This window comes from Corvus brachyrhynchos, unplaced genomic scaffold, assembly GCF_000691975.1.
Source record: "Corvus brachyrhynchos isolate BGI_N302 unplaced genomic scaffold, ASM69197v1 scaffold80, whole genome shotgun sequence".
In the NCBI taxonomy this organism is placed as follows: Eukaryota; Metazoa; Chordata; class Aves; order Passeriformes; family Corvidae; genus Corvus; species Corvus brachyrhynchos.
In genome coordinates this window covers 5,354,180-5,371,057 of record NW_008236769.1, presented here as the reverse complement: position 1 = coordinate 5,371,057, position 16,878 = coordinate 5,354,180, and the positions used below count along the sequence as shown (strand labels likewise).

General features: G+C 40.2%; 1 long non-coding RNA gene across 1 annotated transcript in view; it reads right to left on the bottom strand.

Annotated features, from left to right (window-relative positions):
- LOC108445048 overlaps window positions 1–16,878 on the bottom strand; it is a 121,426-nt gene that overhangs the window by 44,595 nt on the left and 59,953 nt on the right. The window contains exons 5-6 of the long non-coding RNA XR_001859787.1: window positions 6,129–6,201; window positions 5,818–5,859 (exon numbers count right to left, since the gene is read on the bottom strand). This is a non-coding gene — a long non-coding RNA (uncharacterized LOC108445048). The remainder of the gene's footprint in view (window positions 1–5,817; window positions 5,860–6,128; window positions 6,202–16,878) is intronic.

Sequence of the window (16,878 nt, the reverse complement as noted above, 5' to 3'; positions counted from 1 at the left end):
CCTCCTTCCCCTGCCACTTTGTTCCTTAAATTAAAAATATGTAGCAATATCTGAATTCAGCTGTCTGGGACAGTGTCAGGTGAGTGAGGACATGATGCTATTCAGACAGTTTATGGTCACTATTAGCCAAAAGGACTGAGTGCTCTTCATCTTGGTCTCCAGAAGTGTGATTAAAACTCATAGTCCAAGCTTACTCAAAAAACCCCCACATGGCTCCTTGCTGCTCCATCCCAATGCTGATGCCAGTGCTCAGGCTCAGGCTCTGTGCCTACAGCAATGGAGAGTCTTTGGAGAGTGAGATGCACCCCAGGTTTTGCCACTGGCCTGGAAGATGCCTTTGAACAACTCTGTCTACTCCAGTACTTTGTCTTGTGTAAGGAGATGCCCTTCATCAGCAACCACTGCATGAAGTGCTGGGTGCTGGTAGCACTGGTAACACCCACAGCACAACACTCTCTAGTCTAATCCCAGTAACTTCATGTCTGTTAAATGCCCTTATTCACCTCAGTTTCCTCTTATTTTCTGCAGTACCTATTTTTGCATTGCTCATTTCAGTTCAGACATCTCTCTGTGTTCTAAATGATCTCAAACTCAACTGCTGCCTTCACCTGCACACCCACCTCCTGCTGTTTCACCAGCTGCTTCATGAGTAGCACTGCTCCGACAGCCAGATGAATGGGCAGAAAATTTGCTTATATTTGCTTTTGTAATACATCTGAAAGTTCACCTCTTCCAGTGGCACAATCCCACAACACTCTCCTGTGGGTGCCCCCCTCCGTCATATTGCATGGTCCCTAGGGACTTCTCCACACTGCCTGGATATTGTGTAGTGCCCTTTGACAGTGAATGTGAGAGTGCTCTCCAATGGAAAGTGAATTGAAAACTGTGAATTGTGAGATTTCTTGAACAGCAGCCTGGGACACTTCAAACTATTCTTTATTAAAAGTATTTTTTAAAATATAAGCATGTTAAAAAATTCAGCAGCTGCAGGTATCAATAGCAATAAGAAAAATGAAAGAAATCAAAATCATCAGCATAGTTTCTAACTGAAAGCAAAGTGTTGTTTTAAAATAGTGCTGTGGAGAGCACAGGGATTTTCCTTTGCTGAAAAAGAAGATTGGATTTTAGAACAGAAAAAACATATGAAGAAGACAAAATCTAACAAACAAAAACAAAGTAATTAGGAAAAAGTGCACCAAGAAATAGAACTTTAAATATCTTCCAAGAATTGCTACATTGACCTTCCAAAAGCTGATATAAACTAGACCCACTCCAGCTGTGGGGTAGCTATTGACTCTTGCCAGCTGAGGATCTGGAGCAGAATATGTCAGCTTTCTGATGAAATTATAATCAGAGTGAAAAAGGGCAGATTATTCAGTCCTCCTCAATAACACAAGAAATTATTCACATGGATAGTAAAAAACTGTTTCTAAAAATAGGAAAAGGTGCAAAATAGTGGGTGGGAACCTATGCATTTCTCCTTTTCCAACACAAGGGTTCTGAGGTGCCTCACAGCCCAAAAAGCAAAGCAGCACATTTTGCTCATCCCCTATACAACAAACTTGCTGCCAGTAGCTCAAGGCAGGACAGGATCCATTAGCAGAGCCACTGAGAATAAGCCTTGGGCTCTCACATCACACTGATGTGAGTAAGTTCATAAACATTTGGGATATTTGGGGATAATTTTTACAGATGTCCTCATCTTGATTAAATGCATATTTTTGTTAATATGTTAATTAATATCTATCAAATATTTAAGAACTGCAGATTTAGGGCACAGTCATGTGATTAGGCTAAAAATAATTTCCTGTGGTTTGGATGGCCTTAAGCTCTATTTGCAGGGATTCTGTTCCAAGTACAGTAACACAACTTTGATCATGCATGGCCAATCCTGAATTCCTCTACTTTTTAATTATTTTGTGTTTCTGCTCCATAGTTGTTTTCCAGTCTGCTAAGATCTGCTGATCCTCTTTTGAGAGTATTTTAATTTATTAATGTGAAGAGACCTTGTAAATTCACACTTAGTGATTATTAATTTCCCTTCTGCTCTAGACAGTTCTGTATAGGGTGTCTCATTTGAAGATATTTTTTTTAATCTGTTTGTCTCATACTATTAAACGCTTGTCTTCACCATGCAGCCAAATCTTGCTATAAGGATCTTGATACATGGGAGCCCAGAGTTTATGCTTGAGGTGGTATTCATGGAATATGACAAGCTTAAACATAGCTCCCTGGAAAGACAATACACACCAAAAAAAGTAGATTGAGCTGTAGGATATTGGCTGATTATCCAAAATGTATAAATATTGATGTAGCAGGTTGAGCAATATGAAGGGAAACTCTGATCAGAAGTTGCACAAAGCTGCTCTAGAGCCGAAATCCTACTTAGGTAGTGAATGTGCTGCCATCATACCCTCCTGCTCTCACTCTCATTCAGTTATCCCTGGCTGCCAAACAAAATAAATGGCACATCTCTTGTGAAATCGCATCTACATTAATATTTTTTCACTATTTTTAAATTGTCTTGTATATATTGTTGCTCTTTAATTAGACATGGAGACAACATGGCAACAGATCAAACTGTTGGATGGTTTCTGAGATTCCAGATGCTTATGTCAGTGTCATTTTCATTTCCTCAACTCCCTTTTTGCGATTTAATTTTTGGATTACATTTCTGAGGCTCCCTGCTACCAAAGCATCCATCCTTAACACTACTCCCCATGTGAAATAAACCTAAGGTGATATTGCGGCCTCTATGCCATGCTTGCAGCCTTGCAATTATGGCTGACACTGCTCCCAAAATGGAAAGTATGTTTATAAGTTTTTTTAAAAAACAGAAAAAGTTCTGTAAAAACATCTTCCAGATTAATTTTTTTTCATCAGATATACACATAAAGAGCCTCCTAAGTTCTGAAATTGGCAAATAATGATTAAAAATTCATCGTCTCCATATTGGCTCAGATGACAGGGGGGAGAAGGAAAGTAGGAAACCAAAAATTAAAAATTACTATTCCCTAACATTTCTATTTTAAACAACAAAATATTAAAGAAAATATTTCTCAAAAAGATAACTTCCAAGGTAAAAATTTCAAAACAAAAATCCAGTTATATCCCCTTCTCCTCAAGCAAGTTTTTGCCCTTTGCTCACTCTCATCTTCTACCACTCTGTGTCCACCTTAAATTGCAGCATGCCAACAGCAGAGATTTGCTTTGTCCTGATTGTTCTATAGACACAATGCTGAATATAAAAATACAGCAATAGCAGCTTGCTGTTCACGCATGTTCTGAAATGTCATCTCTTTGTCTGAGACAGAGGAGACCAGAATTGTAAGATTATCACGGAAAGCAAAGCCCTAAGTAGGAAAACATAAGGGCCAGTGTAGCTTAAATTATCAAACAATGTGGTTTGGGCGGGGTTTGGGTTTTTTCAGATTTGTTTGCAAGCCAGAGATAACCACATAGTTTTACATCACTAAATCAGAACTTTCAAAGCCAAAATAACTTCGTAAAGTACTTAAAGGCCACAAATTTTTTTGATGGATTCTCATGAAGGAGAATGAAGGTTAAATCCATACAGTTTGCTTTGCAGGTTTTTTTTTGCTTTTTTGATGACAGAACTGAAGAGTCCTGTTGAATTTAATGATTGAATGAATACATAAGTCAATGTAATATTATATTTCTGTGAAACACTATATGTAGATGAAAACAAAGTAAGTGCCAATGTCAAGTTCATCTCTGCCCTGCCTCCCCTCTGCTTCCTAAGTCATTACCTAGTATTTATTTACAAGACTGGAGAAAAAAAAATACCTTGGAAAAATAAAGGCTTTGTGCTCAGGTTTCAGGCATGAAATGGTGTCCCACTGTGTCATTTTGGATTTGAGGTTTAAAAGCTTACAGCATGTTTGCTTGAACAGTCCCATTTTTTAAGAAGAGGAATTTAGTTCTTTGGAATCTGACAGTCTCAGAAGAGCTGCTCAGATGTTTTTATTAATTAGTTAATATTTGTGCAATGCTTAAAGTATCAGGCGTTGTATAAATGTTAAGCTATGGAATTTGGTCCTACAATTAAATGGCAATTATAAACAATGAAAAATACATATTTATATATTTGCTAGGAATTTACATAAGTATGATATATTTGATAGCTTAGAAGAGAGCTCCTAATCTATCCAAAGCCATATAAAGTTTAGGGATATGGCTAACAGCCTATTTAAATAACATAGCAAAAGTCATATTTTCCCTGGTGTTTCCATGTTAGTCTTCAAGACTCCGATTAAAAGCAATTTAAGAACAGAACTTTCACATCTGATTTTCCCATGCAGTTGCCATCTACTAGACCTCATACACATGCAAAATAGAAATTTGCCCCTGAAATCACATTAAGTGTGCAAATTAAGAAAAAATAGACTGGACACACTCAAGCTTGGCTTAAAACCTAAAGTCCTGAATGCTTCCAGCTCATCTGTTGACATTACAAAAGATACAAGTATCAAAGAAGCAGAAGAAAATGCTGAGTGCCTTGTTACTTTTCCTGGCTTTTTCTTCTACATATGACTGTCAGACTGTTAATGAAAAGACTCTTAATGAATCAACACACTCACAACAGTGTCACTAATGAACTACTGGTAACTGGAAAAAGAGACTAAAAATATTATATCTCCCTTTAGTGCAGAGTTATATTATCAATATGCTGTAGCCAGAACTGTTAGGCTGAAAAATGCATTTACTTAAGAAAATAACATCATGAAGCAGAACCAGGGTAACAACAGCACTTCTGTTGCCAGAACACACTTGTAGTTGGTGGGTGGCTTGTATAACTTGAGCGCTTAATTAAGTGTGTTTTTCCAATAAATACATTGGACATTAATTTTTACTGATGGCTAAATATCTGCTAAGTAGCTATCCTGTTTCTTAGGCAACCAGGCTAGATTTTAATAACTTGCAGGACAAAAGAGCAACAGGCCAGTAGAGTCTGGTAAGGATGTCAGCATTGCCATTATAAACCCCATTTTAGCACTGGGGAAGGGTACTCTAATTTGAACATTAAAACATGCTGGGGATAGCTTTTATCCAGGAGTGATTTTCTGGTTTCTGTTTTTCTAATAAGAGCCATTTGCATCCATTTGGAAGAACCTTAAATGTATGCAGCTTGCAGGGGGGAGGAAAAAAGCTTAAACAGAGAATAATAAAAAAAAAAGAAGAAAGTGCTAAACCAGAGTGGACTTAAGGGTTTAAATGTAGTATTGAGCCTCAATATTTGACTCAGAGAGGCTGATGCCAGCAACAGTGAAGCTGAACAAGGATGGGCCCAAGGTCAGGTGGAACCTTCAGGACAGAGGTCTGTGCTGTAAAACCTGGAGGTGCTGATTTACAGTGATGCCATTGTTGGGCTGGGAAACCAGAGGCGCAACATGCTGCTTGTGATGGTGGGCTAAGGCAGCCCTTTGGAAGTAGAAAATTAAATCAAATCCCTGGTCAGTCTGTAAATCCTAAGGATACAGTACTCTCTCTCTTCAGTGGGGTTTGTGTGTTAAGTTCCACTGTTGTAGGCACATTCTAATTCCAGATCAACATAAATTTAAAATAGCCTTCACTTCCTTTGCTAAATATATTTTCAGAAGTTTTATGTGTGTTCTGGATCAGCTATGAATCACCCATTCCATATAAGAACATTTCAGGTATGGAAGAAAATGGTTCTCATATATTCAGTAGTTCGATATATATTTAAATCTTGTAAAGTTGTTTGTAACAAACAGTTTTATAACTAAACTACATTATTACTATGAACTCAGCCAATAATATGTGTTTTAAAGCTACCTGGGTACAAGTTTACAGCAGCAGTTCAGTCACCATCCACATCTGTAAAAAATAAAACAATATAAGATAAATAATGCATGTAGGAGAGGCTGTCAAAATTCATTCGGGCAGTTCCATTTTATACACATTTCATTTCCTAGATTTTAAATACCAAAATATTGATTTATATTGTCATGGCATCCTAAATGTACATAGAAAATAGGCTTCAGAGACCTTACAGACTTCCAAATACCCTCAAACAGTACAGATAATGTGGCTTCTATACAGATATTCTTATTTTCAGGGCTTTTTCTTTCTTTTTTTTCACTTACCTGTACTTCTAAGATCTTCTACATATCCTTTTTCATACTGTTTCAGGCACTCTGTACTCCTTCAGGGTCACATCTGAAATTAGAAGGCCAGGCAGTTACTTGTCACCCAATCTCCCAAGAGGGCATGGAAAAGAACTATCCACAAAAAACCATGGAACTGCTCTCCTGCAAGAGACTGTGCTTACAGACCTTGTAGTGAAAAATAAGTCCACTGACACACAGAGAAGGTTCAGTCCTTTGTCCATCACTAGAAGAAGCCAGCCACAACATAAGAGGAACTGAAAACCAGAATTTTTCTAAGTAATGTTTATTCAAATTTTCCTACTCTTTCTAAAAAGGCGGGAAAATTATTGGAAATATTTTAAGTGGTAAGTCCACTCAGTCCTCAGCAAGTCTATCCATTGCCTTCTCTACAGGATTGCTGCTTCTCAGGGGCACTGACTGCCTTCAGCAGCATTTATAGACACGTGGTGGGCCTCAGCTGCAGATACATGTGGTGGTTCATAAGGCATTATGTCTTTATTTTCATTTGTTGCTGGAGAACAGAGTCATGCTATTCTCATTTCAGAGAAGGAGAGCAGAGGCACTGGGACTGAGGGCTTGAATCAGACACTGGTGACAGTGGCCAGAAGCCTGGCAAGTATTCAGCAGGGCTGCACCCCTGGAGGGCCATCCTCTGCCATCAGCCAAACCTGCCTGGCAGACTAAAAAGCAGAGAGAGCCACTGGGTGTAACATTCACATGGTTACAGCTTTAGTTTTGCCAGCTCCATCTAGTGTCACAGTGGGCAAAGCTCCCTGAAGCTCTGGTACCAAGCAGAGGTTGAGGTGAAGCCTTCATAGCCATCTAGAACTTGCCATGCAGCTATGACTCTCACTGCTTTTCCCCAAAGCAGGCCTTGGTGCCCGTGTATGCCAAGTTGAGGAACAGTTAGACACTTCCCTGGCTATTTGCTTAGTAATGAGAACTCTCATATTATTTGGCCACATTTTTTGCAGAGTTTCTGCCTCCTCTGTTTTACTGTCAGAGACTTGATAGCCAATTATATCCTTCAACAGTGAATGGGAACACTGTTCATCATGTCTACATTCCCTATCAGCACTTAGATAAAAAATCTTATATATTTATAAAGGAGAAGAGAGTAAGTCCCATCAAAAATGACATGCTGGGATTTCAGGAGGAAACTTGAACAGCTGCTGGATGATATAACCTGAATAAAAGTAATTAAAAGAAAATGAGTTCTGCCCTCTTGTATCCTCCTGACTCATGCCTCATTTTCTACTTCAGAATTTAGGAAAGCAAATGTCTATTTCTGTGTCCATCACCAGAGCGACATCACAGCAAGTTAATTAGAGCACATGACAGAGGTGCTATTTTTGCCTTCAAATAAAGATCTTTCTGTTGCATATGAACATTTTTCTTTCTGAAATACAGAAAGAAACTTCTTAGCTACCAGCTCTCTCCCAAAGGTGTATAAAAATTATGCTTTTTCTACAGCTTGCAAGCTTCACGATTAGAATTGTCAACCGTGATGTATTAAAGAGGAAACAGTCAGACTTGACTGATCAAGCTTAATTTAGCCTTATGTTTGTGTTTCTGAAACATGGTAAACAATTTTTTAGCATGTACATGCTCACTGACTTGCAGACAAAAAACATTTTTTCTTATTTGAATAAAAATGAAATCTACAAACTCATGACCTGTGTATTAATTAGGATTTTTATATTCCATACTGCATTGATTCAAGGACAGGCCTAAACACTAACATTTATTTATATGCCTTGATAAAGAATATCTCAAGCATTTACCACAGATAAACACTGTTGATGCTAAAAGCCATATTTCCCCCTCAGTTTGGTGTCTGTGTTGTCATGTGGAAACAGCAATTTGTATTATATGGGGACTTCTCTTGACTGCAGGATCCAGAGTGCCCCTCTGAAATGTTTGTCTAAAGCTGGATGCCCAAATTCATATTTAACAATCTGAAACCGTTGAGTGAAAACATTATTCAAAAGCAGATTCTATTGATCATAATTCTTCACTATCCAAGCTCTTTTTCCCTTGGCCTTTCCTTACCTTTCACTCCATCCTCAGAAAGGAGGGCCAGCTGCACCCAAGGAAACAGACCTTCCACATAGCTTAGTTAGATGTCTTGATCCGTTGGGGGATTCATAGCAAGCAAATATCACCAGTAATTTATAAAAGGAGTTATGCATAAGCAGTCATAGGTCAGGCAGCTCGTCCTTTTTTTTTTATGGAGATAATGGCCCACACTACTCCATCAGTTAGCATTCAGAAGGAGGACTCAGCTCTATTTTTTATCTTGATACTTTACTTACAACCTAGCAGAAGTACTCAAAGGAGGCCTTGGATTATGGCTTCTGTCTGTCTTGAAGTCTTAGGGATCCTAGACCAAGTGATGGTCTCAAGCAAGGGCCCACATTTCTCTGGCCAGTGATCCAAAAACCTACAAAAAGCCATTTCCAACTGGGAGACCACATTAAACAAACAATAGGGTGAGAGATACAGTATATGGAGAAATGCTGTTAAAGTACATGACCAGATGAGGAGAAAAAACAGAACCATTGTGATAGTTTTATGGACTTTGTGAATATATTCCTAAGTGTCACACAATTTTAACATTGCTCTGACAGGTTAATATGTGCAACTTGTCTCCAGGGGCTAAGATTAAGTAGCAACAAGCTGAAGGGAAAAGCATTGCCAATAAATGGTGAGAAAATTTTTTGCAAGCAGTCTTTCTCTAGGGGAATACTTTATTTAAGTAAAAGGGAAAAAATTGCAACATGTACATGATTAAAATAAGACTCACAACAGGCAAACTTTATTTATTATTTTAACAATGTGACATGCATCCCCAGTTACTTTCTTTCCAAAAGTAACATGATTTAAAAAAAAATTCCAGCGCTTGTGTGCTTGATCTCCCTGTGGCTACTACCCAACCCATGGAAATATTTGTCCTACATCACATACAGGGGTAGTCCAGGCCAACAAGGCATGGCCATGATCAGGAGAAAAGGACTTCAGGGAGCAAGGGATGCAGGAACATCCCAGCAAAAAGCACAAGGTATAGGTGGTATCTGAGCTCTCCTAATGGCAGAAGGACTATTTGCTCTACTACTCCAAGATGGGCAGTGCCAGGGCTGTTCCTGAGGGAACTGAGAAATGGAAGGAGTGAAAGGCAGGAAATGAGCAATGCCAGAGTAGTACAGTAACGCAGTTCTTGGGCCACACCAACAGTACAGATCCATAGTGATGGCAGGGATGCTATGAGCAAGGACCAGGACTGAAAGGCAGGAACACCAACAGCCCACACTGAGGGTGCAGGGCAGAATCATGGCCACAGTCACACAGGGACCACTGGGTGTGGCAGCACAGGAGCCATCCAAGAAACCTGCTCCTTTAGTAACCCATCATAATTGCTGTTGAACATGTCCAGCTATTATGAAACATGAGTGTCCTGAACAAACTGCTTTCATCAGCTGAGGAGGCATATTTTCCAGGTTCTCCCAGTCAAGCCAGCTCATCTTTTTGTCACTCTTTGATGTAAGGGCAATGTGTTTTTAAGAGACATTTCTCAAAGAGGGAAGAGCAGTCATTTGGCACATGAAAGAGAGCAATGCCGTGACAATAAGGGACTGCAGAGCACAACGTGTAGCAAGAGCAGAAGGAACACAAAGGCAGAAAAAATAGAAGGTACCTTGGAGTAGAGAAAACAATAAACAGCAGAATCCATAGACAAAAACCCCAGTAAGGGTCCAGGAGACACACTTGGGCAGTGGAGGAAGTAATAGAGAAGGACAAGAGCATCAGCCATTGGGTGGTTACACAGGCTGACAAAAAAGCACAGCGCTGCCAAAAAAAAGCTGCTGAGTGGCCTTTGGGCTGGGGAGGGAAAGGTGGGCTCACAGGAGAGGGCATCACCCCCTGCAAAGCACAGGGCAGCCCTTGTCCTTCACTGGGCTCAGGTGGTGGGTGACAAGTCTGAGCTGAACTGCTGCCAGGAGTGTAGTTGTAATATTGAATTTAGATGGGAAAGTAATGAAAAGCAGGAGGAAAACATTTTAGTACCATTAATTAATTGGTTTCTGTATTATTTTAAAGTTCTTGGATGTTTTTTTCAAAGACAATTAACTCAGCTTTATGTTTCTAGTGAATAAAACTCTCCATTTTGAAGCAGCCACTTTAAATCTGAGTGGAAGAGGAAATCAGACCCCTAATTCTGACCCCTACTCTTCAAATCACCAATTTTTTCCACAGCAAGATTAAATGCACCGTTGTTGTTCTGCCAGCCCTTAACGCAAATTAATGACTTAAATTACCTTTCATCTCACCTTATAAATTCTACCTTGAAGCAGCAGAAAGCCCAAGGGCTCTTGCATAACCAGACGAAGACAAGTTCACTGCCTCAAATCCTTCCCTTCTTGCTCTACTTTACATCAATTCTTTATAAGAAGAGGTCTCCAGGGCTAACAAAGGAGCTGGCCATGCAGCAGAAGGTGCCGTGGGACTTTCAGAGGTAAAAGCCCGTCTCGCGGTGACTCAGTGCACTCCATTAGTCCTAGGAAACGCAGGGCACATCGAATGCAGCAGATGTGCCCTCACTTGCCAGGCTTCAGACAAATGCAATCAAATCTATTTTAATCATCTATGAAATGCAAATGCGTTCCACTTGCGCACCCACAAGATCCATTGTCTTCCTCACTGAAGCATGAGATAATGCCAATTAAACGCTGTTGCTAACTTAATAGGTGTTCTGATTGCCTATGGGAAATTATCTTTACTTTTTTATTAGTAGTAATATAAGTAGTAGTATTTCACATTGCAAAGATTTTTAAATGTTTTAATAATTGCACTTGGGTTTGTTTGTGTTCTCCCTTCCACCAGCTCAGTGGCCAGCACCTATCCAGACTGAGCAGTGAAACCTGTGTTTGCACTCAGAGAAACAATGCTGTGTAATTCCAAGTATTAAAAATACTCTTCTCAACTTCTTCTAAAGGGCCCTAAACAGAAGTGACAGTTACATTAATCTGCTGGCAATTTCGCTCACACATGCAGGCTCCCGTATATGCACACAGCCCCTTTGTTATTCTGCTAGAAATGGCCAGGCAGCTGTAAAGATGTTTATTCTCAGACCCACAATGAAAAATGTTTGCAGTATGTATGTAGCCTACAAAGTCAAGAATGATAAGCATTTAAATCAGACTGGCCATGCAAAGTCAATATTTCGATATCAGAGGAATTGATTCTTGATCTAATGCCAGCACTGTGTACTCAATGTACTGCAGAAAAATCCTCGCCCAGTCTTCCTGCCAGCACACTGTTAGGGATGACAAGCATGCAGTTATCTGATAGAGCAGATATTTGTTCCAAAAGACGATTTTCATTTCAAAGACAAAACATGAAAAGAGCTTACTTGTGGGGAAACCAAATACTGTATTCTCCTCTTGATAAATCAAGCTTTAGAGAAATAATGCCAAAGAGAGCAGGATTCTGAAAAGAACTTCTGTAGCTCTTTTCATGCTTTTTCAGCTACTCAGCTGGCTTAACTCTGCCAACTAATAATCTTGTGTTTTCCTAAGATGTGTTGAGAAAGAGTTTATTTGCAAATAATTATTTAGTGATAAGGATGCATGTCTGTTTGCTTTTAAACAGTTCCTACAAAGCTAATTAGGGGGTTTATCATAGAACACAGGGTTCTATATGGTTTATACCTTAAGCTGCTAATTATGGGATTTTCAATAACATCTCTTTCTTTCCTTTGCAGAGAACTAAGACAGTATTACTAAACAATAAAAGCCCTGTTTCAGTGAAAAAGGCGACATTTCTTCATGTCGCAGTCTTGTCAGTTCTCTCATCGCTGAATTTACATAAAGTAACCAAGTATGAGTAATAACAGACAGGAGAGGGAAACATCTTCATACCCTTCGAGACCAGGGACTAACACAATAGTCCTTTTATACTCTGGAAAGACATCTTTGCTACTTGGCCGCAGACCTCCAGATACACTGTCTAATTACAGTTAGCAAGCAGCATGCCCTTGACACAACACAGAATAAATATAACCTGCCCTTTCAAGTGTGTCACTGTGCTCAACGCTTATGTCTTCACACTACTAACCAGACCTTATACAAAGAAACTTAACCATGCCTGTACCCACAAAAATTAAATAGTATCACATTGAATGTTACTTTATTTTAGCAGGACATCAAGAGGGATTGACACCAAATCGCTACCATCCAGCTCCATTAACTGAGGGTCTACCTCACTCACAGCTCTTCCTTGGGGCATAATAATTACCTGCATTCTTTATTTCACTGCCAGTCTTTTATAAAAGTGCAAATATGGAGTGTCCATACAGTTTCAAAGAAAAGTTAAGGTAGACTGTAGAGAAAATTAATCATAAGCATATCAGGACCTTACTGGGATGCAGCCCAATTAAATTCAATACACACATCCACTGTGGAGGCCATTAATAAGCTGCTAAAAATTTCTGTGTGTCCCTGCTGGGCTTTATACAAAATCTTGCCCCTATAATGAACTCTGCAGGCTTTACAGGTGGGATTTTCAGAAGTGTTCAACACTGATCCAGGTCAGGAAAAGGTCAGCCTTGAGTGCTTTTCAAAATCCCACCCCACCAGTCTGCTTAAGCCCCACGGAACTCTGAGGGGAGAGAAGTTTTGCTGTATTTATAGCACAGAGTAAGGAGTCTTTATATACAATGAACATCAGATTATGTGCTGCAGAAGAACAGAATATTTTTGCGTTGTTTATCTGTCAAAAGAACCAACCTTCAAAAACAATACATAAGCCTACATAAATAAACCAATCATTCCTACCCAGGGAGTGTAACTGTTTGTGCTCCCTTGTATAGCCTAGAGACCCAATACAGCTATTGATCTGGTTCCTTAAAGAGAAAAACGATCAAAATCCAGAGTTCTACACAAGACTAAAATGCTGGAAAAAAAATATAAAACTTAATAGAAAAAGGCCCTGAAATTTTGAAAACTGCTTGCAAGGTTCAAACTCTCTGATAGACTGTGGGAATCCAGAGGAAATAATAGCAGTACCACTAGTAGGTTGTTGATTCAGGCTTCAAATTAATTATAAATTCATAATTAATTATGAAGTGCTACCCCTTGCTCTGCTTTCCTGTGGCCTGGGGAAGAGACAGATTCTCAAAAGCTCAGAGTCAATTTCCGTTTTATTTTTAGCCAGTCAACCTCACAAAAGGTCTTACCTACAAGTTGGGAACTTGCTCTTTTATATTCCATTCATGTATAGGCTAATCAGCTGGTGCAGTGATCTGTGACACTTAAATAGAAAAGATGCATATAAAAAGCAAAGGCAGAGCAGAAGGGGCCCAAATACTCTGCCAGGGCCATGGCAAGGGCAAAGCAAGAAGGGTGTCTGCACTCAGCAGCTCCTGCTGCTGTTGTGCCCTGAGAAATGGCAGCAGTGCATGCCCATGGATGAAGGAGGATGTGGCAGGACACTGTGGGGTGGAAAGCCACAGATTGCCAAGGCATCCTGCAGAGATGGGTGCTCATGACCTTGTTTCTCCCAGCAGCATCCAGCTCCAGCTGGGAAGTGAAGAACTCACTTGCTCCATGGTGCAAATCTGATGCACTAAGAGCCAAATCTTCAGAGGATGCTCGTAGAATCATAGAATGGTTTTGGGTTGGAAGGGACAGCTTCCACTAGACCAGATTGTTCAGAACCTCATCCAGCCTGGCCTTGCTGGGTCTTCTGTCCTTGCACCTAAGCCACACTAGGAATGGCAAAACTTTTGTTTCTCTCTGCTGAGTTTCTAGCTCTCTGCACTTAAGGGTGTTCCACATTGGTGTTGGTTTTTTATGTGTATTTATTTTCTAGCCTTTCCACTAGCACACATCTCACTAAGAAGCAGGATCTGTGAGGAAAAGGGGTAGTGTATCCAGCTCAGCAGATTGAAATCATCTTTTGTTTCGGTCATTACTGAAAGATGGAGTGGTAATACAGTTTTCGCTTACAATTACAGAATCAACATACAGTAGCTAATTAACCTTAAAAACTTTCAGTGTCCAGTAAACACTGATCTCTAATCCATTAAGTTTATTCACTTCAGGACTGAGCAGCTTGAAATAAAGTACTGTCCTATGAATCAGCAGCCTTTTTGTAGATGACAGGAACAAAAATTATCCAACCATGTGGTATTTCCAGCTCACCTGGAATAAATTAGTAGTAATTCTGAAGAAGGATAAAGTGGTTTGGGTAAGTAACACCCTGGTGGATGCTTAGAATGAAGAAATGGGCATCCATTTGCTAGGTCTGCCTCCACTTTCCTGTATAATCTCAAGAAAGTCACTTATCTTGTTTTAATTTTCAAGTTTAGAAGGAATATATGGAGCTTCTCATGCTTGCCTGGTCTTCAGAGTATAAAATGTCTTTAAACATATGTATGTACAGCACTAACAACATAGTCCTGGTCCCGATTGGAGCTGGTGGCTATTATCTTAAGAAAAATCAGTAAATAAATCATGATGTGTAAGAAAGCCACGTGATCTGAACCCAATGGCACGTGACCAGAAGATGGCAATATTTGAACCAGAGGACTGAGGCAAGCGTCCTTATGGGTCATACACATCACAGGTCCCCCAGGTTACCCCCACCTCCTTCTGTCAGTGATATGAAACCTCCACAACCAGCTGAAATCACCTTCTGAGCCAGGAGTAGGAGTAGGTAATTTAGTTTCCATGGTAATGCAGTTCTGGACCATTCTTAAACAGAAGCTGCCAAGTATGACAAATGGTAGGTGCTGATTTTTTTATGTGAACAGCTATTCACTATGAATTGAAATGAGATTGCCGAATTCACTTTCCTTGGGACTGGAGCTAGGGTCAAAAGCTATTGTTACATTCAAGCCATAGTCCAAAACTAGCACTTTAGCCACCCATCTCTAGCTGCAATATAGAAATTTTTAAGTCATAGAATAAAAATGAATGACTCAATATCAGAGTTGTCAAATATATGAGACAGATTTACATCAAGCAATTCTAAAATGCTCTGTAGCCATGAATTAAAGGAAACATATGACAAATGACTCTTATTCATTCCCTCATGGGGAAGAAATTCTGTTTTAAGCATTGCTGAATGTTGTGCAGTTGCTATTATATATATGTATATATGGAATCTGCATTAGGATAAACACATGAAATGATAAGGGCTTGAATTCAACTAATTTTCTTCCATGAGCCACCACTGCATAATATGCCACAGTAGGTTTTGCACTCTGCTAATCGCCCCAAACAGTACGTAATTGGTGTTGGAAAATGCTGTAATACTGTAATTAGTAAAATGACAAATAAAAGAGGAAAAGGCTTTTTCATTTTAGTCTTGTTTTCCTTCAGAATGAAGCAGTAGGAAGAAAGGTTGCCAGATCAACTGTTATTTAACACCATCTCTGCCATAAAAGCAGCCCAAAAAGCAACTGTTTTGCCCAGGCTGGAGAAATGGGGGGAGGATGATCCCGCCACTCACCACCCATCTGAAGGTGGGTTAATAGGGTGCTGCTGGACTGCCTGCAGTGGCTGCATGGCTGGGGCTGGATGGGCTCCCCCAAACTGCCCCAGCAACCCCAGCAGCCAGATGGCATTGAAGAGCCATGAGGATTTACATACTGGTCCAAAAAGAGCTATCTGTGGCCTGTCTGCGAACCAGCAGGTTCTGCATGGCAAACCCATACAAAAGTGACTCCTATAAAGGTTCTTCTTCATATTAGTGATTCTTCCTGCTTGCAATGCTACCTTTGACAAACACAAAGAAGGGAACAAAACATTGTAAGCATTGGGGGAGGAAAAAAGTGAGGCATTCCCAGCTCATTCAATGTTGAAAGGAGAAGAAACTCAGCTGAGAAGCATTGTGAAAAAACAACATTTTCTGCCTTTATAGCACCCTTACAAACTCTGGTACTCAAAGCCTTTTGTGAACATTCATTAAGTTCTGCATTAAAAGGGTAGTTCTCCCCAACATAACCTCTGTTTCTTCTCTGTGAAATGCCTGGAATAAAGGGTGCTCACACACTGTTTGTATTTTCGGCATTTACATAGACACAGTTGATAGCACCTGGAATTGAGATATGGGCAGGTGAACGGGTTTGTTTGGGGTGAAACTGGGAGTGGCTTTCAGAGGCAGGGAGAGAAAATCTGGGCACAAAATGGGCGCAGTGGCTCTTCTGACCCACCCCAGAGCAGACATGGACTCAGCACACCCATGAGAGTCTGCCAGCAGTGCCTGACCCTGCACCATGATCCCCCAGCCTGCCAAGACTGGCAGCCTTCTGCCTGTGCCCTGCCAGTACCTGCCCTGCATGTTCCCTGGAGACACTTCAGTCTCATTTATGACTCCCAGGAAGCAGTGGCAGGTCTCACGGGAGACCTGAATGCTACTGCAGTGGAGTGGTGCACTTGTTATGAGCTGCAATGAGTAGTGATTCCCCAAAAGCTGTCAGTCTCAGTCGAGCAGTTTAGCAGATAGCTAGAGCTGAAAGGGAAGTTGGTTCGTCCTTGCTGTGCTAAGGAAATGGGTGGTGGCTTTTGGCGATCACCCGGACCAGGGGTGGACAAAATTTAAAGGACATAATACTATTTCAGAGCAGGTTGTTACTACTATTTAGAAACCAATCTCTGCAAAGAATAGCAAGTTTTTGGCTGGCTGTCTCAGCACCAGACATTCCTGCGTTCTGTATAAATGG